This window comes from Oncorhynchus nerka, linkage group LG14 (assembly GCF_034236695.1).
Source record: "Oncorhynchus nerka isolate Pitt River linkage group LG14, Oner_Uvic_2.0, whole genome shotgun sequence".
NCBI lineage: Eukaryota > Metazoa > Chordata > Actinopteri > Salmoniformes > Salmonidae > Oncorhynchus > Oncorhynchus nerka.
This window is the reverse complement of record NC_088409.1, coordinates 34,573,696-34,589,495: the sequence shown is the minus strand read 5'-3', so window position 1 is coordinate 34,589,495 and position 15,800 is coordinate 34,573,696. Positions and strand designations below refer to the sequence as shown.

At 45.7% G+C, this 15,800-nt stretch overlaps 1 protein-coding gene across 1 annotated transcript in view; it reads right to left on the bottom strand.

Moving 5' to 3' along the window:
• LOC115124164 (tRNA (guanine(10)-N2)-methyltransferase homolog) overlaps nt 1-15,800 on the bottom strand; it is a 164,534-nt gene that overhangs the window by 89,847 nt on the left and 58,887 nt on the right. The window lies entirely within an intron of this gene.

Genomic DNA, 15,800 nt, shown 5'->3' with positions numbered 1-15,800 from the left:
GCTATGGTGGGGGAAAACAGGGCATATTAAAAAGCTATGGTTCCAGCTATGGTGGGGGAAAACAGGGCATATTAAAAAGCTATGGTTCCAGCTATGGTGGGGGAAAACAGGGCATATTAAAACGCTATGGTTCCAGCTATGGTGGGGAAAACAGGGCATATTAAAAGCTATGGTTCCAGCTATGGTGGGGAAAACAGGGCATATTAAAACGCTATGGTTCCAGCTATGGTGGGGGAAAACAGGGCATATTAAAAAGCTATGGTTCCAGCTATGGTGGGGGAAAACAGGGCATATTAAAACGCTATGGTTCCAGCTATGGTGGGGGAAAACAGGGCATATTAAAAAGCTATGGTTCCAGCTCTGGTGGGGGAAAACAGGGCATATTAAAAAGCTATGGTTCCAGCTATGGTTCTAGCTCTGGTGGGGGAAAACAGGGCATATTAAAAAGGTATGGTTCCAGCTCTGGTGGGGGGAAAACAGGGCATATTAAAATGCTATGGTTCCAGCTCTGGTGGGGGAAAACAGGGCATATTAAAAAGCTATGGTTCCAGCTCTGGTGGGGGAAAACAGGGCATATTAAAAAGCTATGGTTCCAGCTCTGGTGGGGGAAAACAGGGCATATTAAAAAGCTATGGTTCCAGCTCTGATGGGGGAAAACAGGGCATATTAAAAAGCTATGGTTCCAGCTATGGTTCCAGCTCTGGTGGGGGAAAACAGGGCATATTAAAAAGCTATGGTTCCAGCTATGGTGGGGGAAAACAGGGCATATTAAAACGCTATGGTTCCAGCTATGGTGGGGGAAAACAGGGCATATTAAAAAGCTATGGTTCCAGCTATGGTGGGGGAAAACAGGGCATATTAAAAAGCTATGGTTCCAGCTATGGTGGGGGAAAACAGGGCATATTAAAACGCTATGGTTCCAGCTATGGTGGGGGAAAACAGGGCATATTAAAAAGCTATGGTTCCAGCTATGGTGGGGGAAAACAGGGCATATTAAAACGCTATGGTTCCAGCTATGGTGGGGAAAACAGGGCATATTAAAACGCTATGGTTCCAGCTATGGTGGGGGAAAACAGGGCATATTAAAAAGCTATGGTTCCAGCTCTGGTGGGGGAAAACAGGGCATATTAAAAAGCTATGGTTCCAGCTATGGTTCCAGCTCTGGTGGGGGAAAACAGGGCATATTAAAAAGGTATGGTTCCAGCTCTGGTGGGGGAAAACAGGGCATATTAAAATGCTATGGTTCCAGCTCTGGTGGGGGAAAACAGGGCTTATTAAAAAGCTATGGTTCCAGCTCTGGTGGGGGAAAACAGGGCATATTAAAAAGCTATGGTTCCAGCTCTGGTGGGGGAAAACAGGGCATATTAAAAAGCTATGGTTCCAGCTCTGGTGGGGGAAAACAGGGCATATTAAAAAGCTATGGTTCCAGCTATGGTTCCAGCTCTGGTGGGGGAAAACAGGGCATATTAAAAAGCTATGGTTCCAGCTATGGTGGGGGAAAACAGGGCATATTAAAACGCTATGGTTCCAGCTATGGTGGGGGAAAACAGGGCATATTAAAAAGCTATGGTTCCAGCTCTGGTGGGGGAAAACAGGGCATATTAAAATGCTATGGTTCCAGCTCTGGTGGGGAAAACAGGACATATTAAAAAGCTATGGTTCCAGCTGTGGTGGGGGAAAACAGAGCATATTAAAAGCTATGGTTCCAGCTCTGGTGGGGGAAAACAGTGCATATTAAAAAGCTATGGTTCCAGCTCTGGTGGGGGAAAACAGGGCATATTAAAAAGATGTGGTTTTTAAATGGTTCCAGCTCTGGTGGGGGAAAACAGGGCATATTAAAAAGCTATGGTTCCAGCTCTGGTGGGGGAAAACAGGGCATATTAAAACGCTATGGTTCCAGCTCTGGTGGGGGAAAACAGGGCATATTAAAACGCTATGGTTCCAGCTATGGTGGGGGAAAACAGGGCATATTAAAAAGCTATGGTTCCAGCTCTGGTGGGGAAAAACAGGGCATATTAAAAAGCTATGGTTCCAGCTATGGTTCCAGCTCTGGTGGGGGAAAACAGGGCATATTAAAAAGGTATGGTTCCAGCTCTGGTGGGGGAAAACAGGGCATATTAAAATGCTATGGTTCCAGCTCTGGTGGGGGAAAACAGGGCATATTAAAAAGCTATGGTTCCAGCTCTGGTGGGGGAAAACAGGGCATATTAAAAAGCTATGGTTCCAGCTCTGGTGGGGGAAAACAGGGCATATTACAAAGCTATGGTTCCAGCTCTGGTGGGGGAAAACAGGGCATATTAAAAAGATGTGGTTTTTAAATGGTTCCAGCTCTGGTGGGGGAAAACAGGGCATATTAAAAAGATGTGGTTTTTAAATGGTTCCAGCTCTGGTGGGGGAAAACAGGGCATATTAAAAAGATGTGGTTTTTAAATGGTTCCAGCTCTGGTGGGGGAAAACAGGGCATATTAAAAAGATGTGGTTTTTAAATGGTTCCAGCTCTGGTGGGGGAAAACAGGGCATATTAAAAAGCTATGGTTCCAGCTCTGGTGGGGGAAAACAGGGCATATTAAAACGCTATGGTTCCAGCTCTGGTGGGGGAAAACAGGGCATATTAAAAGCTATGGTTCCAGCTCTGGTGGGGAAAACAGGGCATATTAAAAAGCTATGGTTCCAGCTCTGGTGGGGGAAAACAGGGCATATTAAAAAGCTATGGTTCCAGCTCTGGTGGGGGAAAACAGGGCATATTAAAAAGCTATGGTTCCAGCTATGGTTCCAGCTCTGGTGGGGGAAAACAGGGCATATTAAAAAGGTATGGTTCCAGCTCTGGTGGGGGAAAACAGGGCATATTAAAATGTTATGGTTCCAGCTCTGGTGGGGGAAAACAGGGCATATTAAAAAGCTATGGTTCCAGCTCTGGTGGAGGAAAACAGGGCATATTAAAAAGCTATGGTTCCAGCTCTGGTGGGGGAAAACAGGGCATATTAAAAAGATGTGGTTTTTAAATGGTTCCAGCTCTGGTGGGGGAAAACAGGGCATATTAAAAAGATGTGGTTTTTAAATGGTTCCAGCTCTGGTGGGGGAAAACAGGGCATATTAAAAAGCTATGGTTCCAGCTCTGGTGAGGGAAAACAGGGCATATTAAAACGCTATGGTTCCAGCTCTGGTGGGGGAAAACAGGGCATATTAAAAAGCTATGGTTCCAGCTCTGGTGGGGGAAAACAGGGCATATTAAAAAGCTATGGATCCAGCTATGGTGGGGGAAAACAGGGCATATTAAAAAGCTATGGTTCCAGCTCAGGTGGGGGAAAACAGGGCATATTAAAATGCTATGGTTCCAGCTCTGGTGGGGGAAAACAGGGCATATTAAAAAGCTATGGTTCCAGCTCTGGTGGGGGAAAACAGGGCATATTAAAAAGCTATGGTTCCAGCTCTGGTGGGGGAAAACAGGGCATATTAAAAAGCTATGGTTCCAGCTCTGGTGGGGAAAACAGGGCATATTAAAAGCTATGGTTCCAGCTATGGTTCCAGCTCTGGTGGGGGAAAACAGGGCATATTAAAAAGGTATGGTTCCAGCTCTGGTGGGGGAAAACAGGGCATATTAAAATGCTATGGTTCCAGCTCTGGTGGGGGAAAACAGGGCATATTAAAAAGCTATGGTTCCAGCTCTGGTGGGGAAAACAGGGCATATTAAAAAGCTATGGTTCCAGCTCTGGTGGGGGAAAACAGGGCATATTAAAAAGCTATGGTTCCAGCTCTGGTGGGGGAAAACAGGGCATATTAAAAAGCTATGGTTCCAGCAATGGTTCCAGCTCTGGTGGGGGACAACAGGGCATATTAAAAGCTATGGTTCCAGCTCTGGTGGGGAAAACAGGACATATTAAAAGCTATGGTTCCAGCTGTGGTGGGGAAAACAGAGCATATTAAAAGCTATGGTTCCAGCTGTGGTGGGGAAAACAGGGCATATTAAAAAGCTATGGTTCCAGCTCTGGTGGGGGAAAACAGGGCATATTAAAAAGATGCTAAATGGTTCCAGCTCTGGTGGGGGAAAACAGGGCATATTAAAAGATGTGGTTTTTAAATGGTTCCAGCTCTGATGGGGGAAAACAGGGCATATTAAAAGATGTGGTTTTTAAATGGTTCCAGCTCTGGTGGGGGAAAACAGGGCATATTAAAAGCTATGGTTCCAGCTCTGGTGGGGGAAAACAGGGCATATTAAAACGCTATGGTTCCAGCTCTGGTGGGGGAAAACAGGGCATATTAAAAAGCTATGGTTCCAGCTCTGGTGGGGGAAAACAGGGCATATTAAAAAGCTATGGTTCCAGCTCTGGTGGGGGAAAACAGGGCATATTAAAAAGCTATGGTTCCAGCTCTGGTGGGGAAAACAGGGCATATTAAAAAGCTATGGTTCCAGCTATGGTTCCAGCTCTGGTGGGGGAAAACAGGGCATATTAAAAAGGTATGGTTCCAGCTCTGGTGGGGGAAAACAGTGCATATTAAAAAGATGTGGTTTTTAAATGGTTCCAGCTCTGATGGGGGAAAACAGGGCATATTAAAAAGATGTGGTTTTTAAATGGTTCCAGCTCTGGTGGGGGAAAACAGGGCATATTAAAAAGATGTGGTTTTTAAATGGTTCCAGCTCTGGTGGGGAAAACAGGGCATATTAAAAATGCTTTTTAAATGGTTCCAGCTCTGGTGGGGGAAAACAGGGCATATTAAAACGCTATGGTTCCAGCTCTGGTGGGGGAAAACAGGGCATATTAAAAAGCTATGGTTCCAGCTCTGGTGGGGGAAAACAGGGCATATTAAAAAGCTATGGTTCCAGCTCTGGTGGGGAAAACAGGGCATATTAAAAAGCTATGGTTCCAGCTCTGGTGGGGAAAACAGGGCATATTAAAAAGCTGGTTCCAGCTGGTTCCAGCTGGTTCCAGCTCTGGTGGGGGAAAACAGGGCATATTAAAATGTTATGGTTCCAGCTCTGGTGGGGAAAACAGGGCATATTAAAAGCTATGGTTCCAGCTCTGGTGGAGGAAAACAGGGCATATTAAAACGCTATGGTTCCAGCTCTGGTATTAAAAAGCTATGGTTCCAGCTCTGGTGGGGGAAAACAGGGCATATTAAAAAGCTATGGTTCCAGCTATGGTGGGGAAAACAGGGCATATTAAAAGCTATGGTTCCAGCTCAGGTGGGGGAAAACAGGGCATATTAAAATGCTATGGTTCCAGCTCTGGTGGGGGAAAACAGGGCATATTAAAAAGCTATGGTTCCAGCTCTGGTGGGGGAAAACAGGGCATATTAAAAAGCTATGGTTCCAGCTCTGGTGGGGGAAAACAGGGCATATTAAAAAGCTATGGTTCCAGCTATGGATCCAGCTATGGTGGGGGAAAACAGGGCATATTAAAAAGCTATGGTTCCAGCTCAGGTGGGGGAAAACAGGGCATATTAAAATGCTATGGTTCCAGCTCTGGTGGGGAAAACAGGGCATATTAAAAAGCTATGGTTCCAGCTCTGGTGGGGGAAAACAGGGCATATTAAAAAGCTATGGTTCCAGCTCTGGTGGGGGAAAACAGGGCATATTAAAAAGCTATGGTTCCAGCTCTGGTGGGGGAAAACAGGGCATATTAAAAAGCTATGGTTCCAGCTATGGTTCCAGCTCTGGTGGGGGAAAACAGGGCATATTAAAAAGGTATGGTTCCAGCTCTGGTGGGGGAAAACAGGGCATATTAAAATGCTATGGTTCCAGCTCTGGTGGGGAGAACAGGGCATATTAAAAGCTATGGTTCCAGCTCTGGTGGGGGAAAACAGGGCATATTAAAAAGCTATGGTTCCAGCTCTGGTGGGGAAAACAGGGCATATTAAAAAGCTATGGTTCCAGCTCTGGTGGGGGAAAACAGGGCATATTAAAAAGCTATGGTTCCAGCAATGGTTCCAGCTCTGGTGGGGGAAAACAGGGCATATTAAAAAGCTATGGTTCCAGCTCTGGTGGGGAAAACAGGACATATTAAAAAGCTATGGTTCCAGCTGTGGTGGGGGAAAACAGGTATTAAAAGCTATGGTTCCAGCTGTGGTGGGGGAAAACAGGGCATATTAAAAAGCTATGGTTCCAGCTCTGGTGGGGAAAACAGGACATATTAAAAAGCTATGGTTCCAGCTGTGGTGGGGGAAAACAGAGCATATTAAAAGCTATGGTTCCAGCTGTGGTGGGGAAAACAGGGCATATTAAAAGCTATGGTTCCAGCTCTGGTGGGGGAAAACAGGGCATATTAAAAAGCTATGGTTCCAGCTCTGGTGGGGGAAAACAGGGCATATTAAAAAGCTATGGTTCCAGCTCTGGTGGGGGAAAACAGGGCATATTAAAAGCTATGGTTCCAGCTTGGGGAAAACAGGGCATATTAAAAAGCTATGGTTCCAGCTCAGGTGGGGAAAACAGGGCATATTAAAAGCTATGGTTCCAGCTTAAAAGGACATATTAAAAAGCTATGGTTCCAGCTGTGGTGGGGAAAACAGGGCATATTAAAAGCTATGGTTCCAGCTGTGGTGGGGAAAACAGGGCATATTAAAAAGCTATGGTTCCAGCTCTGGTGGGGGAAAACAGGACATATTAAAAGCTATGGTTCCAGCTGTGGTGGGGAAAACAGAGCATATTAAAAGTTATGGTTCCAGCTGTGGTGGGGGAAAACAGGGCATATTAAAAAGCTATGGTTCCAGCTCTGGTGGGGAAAACAGGGCATATTAAAAAGCTATGGTTCCAGCTCTGGTCTGGTGGGGAAAACAGGACATATTAAAAAGCTATGGATCCAGCTCTGGTGGGGGAAAACAGGGCATATTAAAAGCTATGGTTCCAGCTATGGTGGGGGAAAACAGGGCATATTAAAAGCTATGGTTCCAGCTCTGGTGGGGAAAACAGGGCATATTAAAATGCTATGGTTCCAGCTCTGGTGGGGGACAACAGGGCATATTAAAAGGCTATGGTTCCAGCTCTGGTGGGGGAAAACAGGGCATATTAAAAGCTATGGTTCCAGCTCTGGTGGGGAAAACAGGGCATATTAAAAAGCTATGGTTCCAGCTCTGGTGGGGAAAACAGGGCATATTAAAAAGCTATGGTTCCAGCTCTGGTGGGGAAAACAGGGCATATTAAAAAGCTATGGTTCCAGCTCTGGTGGGGAAAACAGGGCATATTAAAAGGGTTCCAGCTCTGGTGGGGAAAACAGGGCATATTAAAAGCTATGGTTCCAGCTCTGGTGGGGGAAAACAGGGCATATTAAAAAGCTATGGTTCCAGCTCTGGTGGGGGAAAACAGGGCATATTAAAAGCTATGGTTCCAGCTCTGGTGGGGGAAAACAGGGCATATTAAAAAGCTATGGATCCAGCTATGGTGGGGGAAAACAGGGCATATTAAAAAGCTATGGTTCCAGCTCTGGTGGGGAAAACAGGGCATATTAAAAAGCTATGGTTCCAGCTCCAGCTGGTGGGGGAAAACAGGGCATATTAAAAAGCCAGCTATGGCTATCCAGCTCTGGTGGGGAAAACAGGGCATATTAAAAAGCTATGGTTCCAGCTCTGGTGGGGGAAAACAGGGCATATTAAAAAGCTATGGTTCCAGCTCTGGTGGGGGAAAACAGGGCATATTAAAAAGCTATGGTTCCAGCTCTGGTGGGGAAAACAGGGCATATTAAAAAGCTATGGTTCCAGCTATGGTTCCAGCTCTGGTGGGGGAAAACAGGGCATATTAAAAGGTATGGTTCCAGCTCTGGTGGGGAAAACAGGGCATATTAAAATGCTATGGTTCCAGCTCTGGTGGGGAGAACAGGGCATATTAAAAAGCTATGGTTCCAGCTCTGGTGGGGAAAACAGGGCATATTAAAAAGCTATGGTTCCAGCTCTGGTGGGGAAAACAGGGCATATTAAAAAGCTATGGTTCCAGCTCTGGTGGGGAAAACAGGGCATATTAAAAAGCTATGGTTCCAGCAATGGTTCCAGCTCTGGTGGGGAAAACAGGGCATATTAAAAGCTATGGTTCCAGCTCTGGTGGGGAAAACAGGACATATTAAAAGCTATGGTTCCAGCTGTGGTGGGGGAAAACAGAGCATATTAAAAGCTATGGTTCCAGCTGTGGGGGGAAAACAGGGCATATTAAAAAGCTATGGTTCCAGCTCTGGTGGGGAAAACAGCTATGGTTCATATTAAAACAGCATATTAAAAGCTATGGTTCCAGCTGTGGTGGGGAAAACAGGGCATATTAAAAAGCTATGGTTCCAGCTCTGGTGGGGGAAAACAGGGCATATTAAAAAGCTATGGTTCCAGCTATTAAAAAGCTATGTTTCCAGCTCTGGTGGGGAAAACAGGGCATATTAAAAAGCTATGGATCCAGCTCTGGTGGGGGAAAACAGGGCATATTAAAAAGCTATGGTTCCAGCTCTGGTGGGGGAAAACAGGGCATATTAAAAAGCTATGGTTCCAGCTCTGGTGGGGGAAAACAGGGCATATTAAAAAGCTATGGTTCCAGCTCTGGTGGGGAAAACAGGACATATTAAAAAGCTATGGTTCCAGCTGTGGTGGGGGAAAACAGAGCATATTAAAAGCTATGGTTCCAGCTGTGGTGGGGGAAAACAGGGCATATTAAAAAGCTATGGTTCCAGCTCTGGTGGGGAAAACAGGACATATTAAAAAGCTATGGTTCCAGCTGTGGTGGGGGAAAACAGAGCATATTAAAAGCTATGGTTCCAGCTGTGGTGGGGAAAACAGGGCATATTAAAAGCTATGGTTCCAGCTCTGGTGGGGGAAAACAGGGCATATTAAAAAGCTATGGTTCCAGCTCTGGTGGGGGAAAACAGGGCATATTAAAAAGCTATGTTTCCAGCTCTGGTGGGGGAAAACAGGACATATTAAAAAGCTATGGTTCCAGCTCTGGTGGGGAAAACAGGGCATATTAAAAGCTATGGTTCCAGCTCTGGTGGGGGAAAACAGGGCATATTAAAAAGCTATGGTTCCAGCTCAGGTGGGGGAAAACAGGGCATATTAAAATGCTATGGTTCCAGCTCTGGTGGGGGAAAACAGGGCATATTAAAAAGCTATGGTTCCAGCTCTGGTGGGGGAAAACAGGGCATATTAAAAGCTATGGTTCCAGCTCTGGTGGGGAAAACAGGGCATATTAAAAGCTATGGTTCCAGCTCTGGTGGGGAAAACAGGGCATATTAAAAAGCTGGTTCCAGCTCTGGTGGGGGAAAACAGGGCATATTAAAAGATATGGTTCCAGCTATGGTTCCAGCTCTGGTGGGGGAAAACAGGGCATATTAAAAAGCTATGGTTCCAGCTCTGGTGGGGGAAAACAGGGCATATTAAAAAGCTATGGTTCCAGCTCTGGTGGGGAAAACAGGGCATATTAAAAGCTATGGTTCCAGCTCTGGTGGGGGAAAACAGGGCATATCTAAAAAGCTAAAAGCTATGGTTCCAGCTCTGGTGGGGAAAACAGGGCATATTAAAAAGCTATGGTTCCAGCTCTGGTGGGGGAAAACAGGGCATATTAAAAAGCTATGGTTCCAGCTCTGGTGGGGGAAAACAGGGCATATTAAAAGCTATGGTTCCAGCTCTGGTGGGGAAAACAGGGCATATTAAAAGCTATGGTTCCAGCTCTGGTGGGGAAAACAGGGCATATTAAAACAGGGCATATTAAAAGCTATGGTTCCAGCTAAAACAGGGCATATTAAAAAGCTATGGTTCCAGCTCTGGTGGGGGAAAACAGGGCATATTAAAAGCTATGGTTCCAGCTCAGCTCTGCATATTAAAATGGGCATATTAAAAAGCTATGGTTCCAGCTCTGGTGGGGAAAACAGGGCATATTAAAAAGCTATGGTTCCAGCTCTGGTGGGGGAAAAACAGGGCATATTAAAAGCTATGGTTCCAGCTCTGGTGGGGGAAAACAGGGCATATTAAAAAGCTATGGTTCCAGCTCTGGTGGGGGAAAACAGGGCATATTAAAAAAACAGCTATGGTTCCAGCTCTGGTGGGGAAAACAGGGCATATTAAAAAGCTATGGTTCCAGCTGTGGTGGGGAAAACAGAGCATATTAAAAGCTATGGTTCCAGCTGTGGTGGGGGAAAACAGGGCATATTAAAAGCTATGGTTCCAGCTCTGGTGGGGAAAACAGGGCATATTAAAAAGCTATGGTTCCAGCTCTGGTGGGGGAAAACAGGGCATATTAAAAGCTATGTTCCAGCTCTGGTGGGGAAAACAGGGCATATTAAAAGCTATGGTTCCAGCTCTGGTGGGGGAAAACAGGGCATATTAAAAAGCTATGGTTCCAGCTCTGGTGGGGGAAAACAGGGCATATTAAAAAGCTATGGTTCCAGCTCTGGTGGGGAAAACAGGGCATATTAAAAGCTATGGTTCCAGCTCTGGTGGGGAAAACAGGGCATATTAAAAGCTAAGCTGTGGTGGGGGAAAACAGCTATGGTTCCAGCTCAGGGCATATTAAAAAGCTATGGTTCCAGCTCTGGTGGGGAAAACAGGGCATATTAAAAGCTATGGTTCCAGCTGTGGTGGGGGAAAACAGAGCATATTAAAAGCTATGGTTCCAGCTGTGGTGGGGGAAAACAGGGCATATTAAAAAGCTATGGTTCCAGCTCTGGTGGGGAAAACAGGGCATATTAAAAAGCTATGGTTCCAGCTCTGGTGGGGGAAAACAGGGCATATTAAAAAGCTATGTTTCCAGCTCTGGTGGGGGAAAACAGGACATATTAAAAAGCTATGGATCCAGCTCTGGTGGGGGAAAACAGGGCATATTAAAAGCTATGGTTCCAGCTATGGTGGGGAAAACAGGGCATATTAAAAGCTATATTAAAAACAGCTATGGTTCCAGCTCTGGTGGGGGACAACAGGGCATATTAAAAGGCTATGGTTCCAGCTCTGGTGGGGGAAAACAGGGCATATTAAAAAGCTATGGTTCCAGCTCTGGTGGGGAAAACAGGGCATATTAAAAAGCTATGGTTCCAGCTCTGGTGGGGGAAAACAGGGCATATTAAAAAGCTATGGTTCCAGCTCTGGTGGGGGAAAACAGGGCATATTAAAAGCTATGGTTCCAGCTATGGTTCCAGCTCTGGTGGGGGAAAACAGGGCATATTAAAAGGTATGGTTCCAGCTCTGGTGGGGAAAACAGGGCATATTAAAATGCTATGGTTCCAGCTCTGGTGGGGAAAACAGGGCATATTAAAAAGCTATGGTTCCAGCTCTGGTGGGGAAAACAGGGCATATTAAAAAGCTATGGTTCCAGCTCTGGTGGGGAAAACAGGGCATATTAAAAGCTATGGTTCCAGCTCTGGTGGGGAAAACAGGGCATATTAAAAGCTATGGTTCCAGCTATGGTTCCAGCTCTGGTGGGGAAAACAGGGCATATTAAAAGCTATGGTTCCAGCTCTGGTGGGGAAAACAGGACATATTAAAAAGCTATGGTTCCAGCTGTGGTGGGGAAAACAGAGCATATTAAAAGCTATGGTTCCAGCTGTGGTGGGGAAAACAGGGCATATTAAAAAGCTGTGGTTTTAAATGGTTCAGCTCTGGTGGGGGAAAACAGGGCATATTAAAAAGATGTGGTTTTAAATGGTTCCAGCTCTGGTGGGGGAAAACAGGGCATATTAAAAGATGTGGTTTTTAAATGGTTCCAGCTCTGGTGGGGGAAAACAGGGCATATTAAAAAGATGTGGTTTTAAATGGTTCCAGCTCTGGTGGGGAAAACAGGGCATATTAAAAGCTATGGTTCCAGCTCTGGTGGGGGAAAACAGGGCATATTAAAACGCTATGGTTCCAGCTATGGTGGGGAAAACAGGGCATATTAAAAAGCTATGGTTCCAGCTATGGTTCCAGCTCTGGTGGGGGAAAACAGGACATATTAAAAAGCTATGGTTCCAGCTCTGGTGGGGAAAACAGCATATTAAAAGGTATGGTTCCAGCTCTGGTGGGGAAAACAGGGCATATTAAAAAGCTATGGTTCCAGCTCTGGTGGTGGAAAACAGGGCATATTAAAAAGCTATGGATCCAGCTCTGGTGGGGGAAAACAGGGCATATTAAAAGCTATGGATCCAGCTATGGTGGGGAAAACAGGGCATATTAAAAAGCTATGGTTCCAGCTCAGGTGGGGAAAACAGGGCATATTAAAATGCTATGGTTCCAGCTCTGGTGGGGAAAACAGGGCATATTAAAAAGCTATGGTTCCAGCTCTGGTGGGGGAAAACAGGGCATATTAAAAAGCTATGGTTCCAGCTCTGGTGGGGAAAACAGGGCATATTAAAAGCTATGGTTCCAGCTCTGGTGGGGGAAAACAGGGCATATTAAAAGCTATGGTTCCAGCTCTGGTGGGGAAAACAGGGCATATTAAAAAGCTATGGTTCCAGCTCTGGTGGGGGAAAACAGGGCATATTAAAAAGCTATGTTTCCAGCTCTGGTGGGGAAAACAGGACATATTAAAAAGCTATGGATCCAGCTCTGGTGGGGGAAAACAGGGCATATTAAAAGCTATGGATCAGCTATGGTGGGGAAAACAGGGCATATTAAAAGCTATGGTTCCAGCTCAGGTGGGGGAAAACAGGGCATATTAAAATGCTATGGTTCCAGCTCTGGTGGGGGACAACAGGGCATATTAAAAGGCTATGGTTCCAGCTCTGGTGGGGAAAACAGGGCATATTAAAAAGCTATGGTTCCAGCTCTGGTGGGGGAAAACAGGGCATATTAAAAAGCTATGGTTCCAGCTCTGGTGGGGGAAAACAGGGCATATTAAAAAGCTATGGTTCCAGCTCTGGTGGGGAAAACAGGGCATATTAAAAAGCTATGGTTCCAGCTATGGTTCCAGCTGGGGGAAAACAGGGCATATTAAAAAGGTATGGTTCCAGCTCTGGTGGGGGAAAACAGGGCATATTAAAATGCTATGGTTCCAGCTCTGGTGGGGGAAAACAGGGCATATTAAAAAGCTATGGTTCCAGCTCTGGTGGGGGAAAACAGGGCATATTAAAAAGCTATGGTTCCAGCTCTGGTGGGGAAAACAGGGCATATTAAAAAGCTATGGTTCCAGCTCTGGTGGGGGAAAACAGGGCATATTAAAATGGTTCCAGCTATGGTTCCAGCTCTGGTGGGGAAAACAGGGCATATTAAAAGCTATGGTTCCAGCTCTGGTGGGGAAAACAGGACATATTAAAAAGCTATGGTTCCAGCTGTGGTGGGGGAAAACAGAGCATATTAAAAGCTATGGTTCCAGCTGTGGTGGGGAAAACAGGGCATATTAAAAAGATGTGGTTAAATGGTTCCAGCTCTGGTGGGGAAAACAGGGCATATTAAAAGATATGGTTTTTAAATGGTTCCAGCTCTGGTGGGGGAAAACAGGGCATATTAAAAGATGTGGTTTTTAAATGGTTCCAGCTCTGGTGGGGAAAACAGGGCATATTAAAAGATGTGGTTTTTAAATGGTTCCAGCTCTGGTGGGGAAAACAGGGCATATTAAAAAGCTATGGTTCCAGCTCTGGTGGGGAAAACAGGGCATATTAAAACGCTATGGTTCCAGCTCTGGTGGGGGAAAACAGGGCATATTAAAAGCTATGGTTCCAGCTATGGTTCAGCTCTGGTGGGGAAAACAGGGCATATTAAAAGCTATGGTTCCAGCTCTGGTGGGGAAAACAGGGCATATTAAAAAGCTATGGTTCCAGCTCTGGTGGGGGAAAACAGGGCATATTAAAAAGCTATGGTTCCAGCTCTGGTGGGGAAAACAGGGCATATTAAAAAGCTATGGTTCCAGCTCTGGTGGGGAAAACAGGGCATATTAAAAGCTATGGATTCCAGCTATGGTGGGGGAAAACAGGGCATATTAAAAAGCTATGGTTCCAGCTCTGGGGGGAAAACAGGGCATATTAAAATGCTATGGTTCCAGCTCTGGTGGGGGAAAACAGGGCATATTAAAAAGCTATGGTTCCAGCTCTGGTGGGGAAAACAGGGCATATTAAAAAGCTATGGTTCCAGCTCTGGTGCTATGGGGGGGAAAACAGGGCATATTAAAAAGCTATGGTTCCAGCTCTGGTGGGGAAAAGCCTAGGGGAAAACAGGGCATATTAAAAAGCTATGGTTCCAGCTCTGGTGGGGAAAACAGGGCATATTAAAAAGCTATGGTTCCAGCTCTGGTGGGGAAAACAGGGCATATTAAAAAGCTATGGTTCCAGCTCTGGTGGGGGAAAACAGGGCATATTAAAAAGCTATGGTTCCAGCTCTGGTGGGGAAAACAGGGCATATTAAAATGCTATGGTTCCAGCTCTGGTGGGGGAAAACAGGGCATATTAAAAAGCTATGGTTCCAGCTCTGGTGGGGGAAAACAGGGCATATTAAAAGCTATGGTTCCAGCTCTGGTGGGGAAAACAGGGCATATTAAAAAGCTATGGTTCCAGCTCTGGTGGGGAAAACAGGGCATATTAAAAGCTATGGTTCCAGGGCATATGGTTCCAGCTCTGGTGGGGAAAACAGGGCATATTAAAAGCTATGGTTCCAGCTCTGGTGGGGAAAACAGGGCATATTAAAAAGCTATGGTTCCAGCTCAGGTGGGGGAAAACAGGGCATATTAAAATGCTATGGTTCCAGCTCTGGTGGGGAAAACAGGGCATATTAAAAGCTATGGTTCCAGCTCTGGTGGGGAAAACAGGGCATATTAAAAGCTATGGTTCCAGCTCTGGTGGGGGAAAACAGGGCATATTAAAAAGCTATGGTTCCAGCTCTGGTGGGGGAAAACAGGGCATATTAAAAAGCTATGGTTCCAGCTATGGTTCCAGCTCTGGTGGGGGAAAACAGGGCATATTAAAAATGTATGGTTCCAGCTCTGGTGGGGGAAAACAGGGCATATTAAAATGCTATGGTTCCAGCTCTGGTGGGGGAAAACAGGGCATATTAAAAAGCTATGGTTCCAGCTCTGGTGGGGGAAAACAGGGCATATTAAAAAGCTATGGTTCCAGCTCTGGTGGGGGAAAACAGGGCATATTAAAAAGCTATGGTTCCAGCTCTGGTGGGGAAAACAGGGCATATTAAAAGCTATGGGGCTCTGGTGGGGAAAACAGGGCATATTAAAAAGCTATGGTTCCAGCTAAAAGCTGGTTCCAGCTGTGGTGGGGAAAACAGGGCATATTAAAAAGCTATGGTTCCAGCTGTGGTGGGGGAAAACAGGGCATATTAAAAGCTGGTTCCAGCTCTGGTGGGGGAAAACAGGGCATATTAAAAAGCTATGGTTCCAGCTCTGGTGGGGGAAAACAGGGCATATTAAAAAGCTATGGTTCCAGCTCTGGTGGGGAAAACAGGGCATATTAAAAGCTATGGTTCCAGCTCTGGTGGGGGAAAACAGGGCATATTAAAAGCTATGGATCCAGCTATGGTGGGGGAAAACAGGGCATATTAAAAAGCTATGGTTCCAGCTCTGGTGGGGAAAACAGGGCATATTAAAAAGCTATGGTTCCAGCTCTGGTGGGGGAAAACAGGGCATATTAAAAGCTATGGTTCCAGCTCTGGTGGGGGAAAACAGGGCATATTAAAAAGCTATGGTTCCAGCTCTGGTGGGGAAAACAGGGCATATTAAAAAGCTATGGATCCAGCTCTGGTGGGGGAAAACAGGGCATATTAAAAAGCTATGGTTCCAGCTCTGGTGGGGGAAAACAGGGCATATTAAAAGCTATGGATCCAGCTATGGTTCCCAGCTCTGGTGGGGAAAACAGGGCATATTAAAAGCTATGGTTCCAGCTCTGGTGGGGAAAACAGGGCATATTAAAAAGCTATGGTTCCAGCTCTGGTGG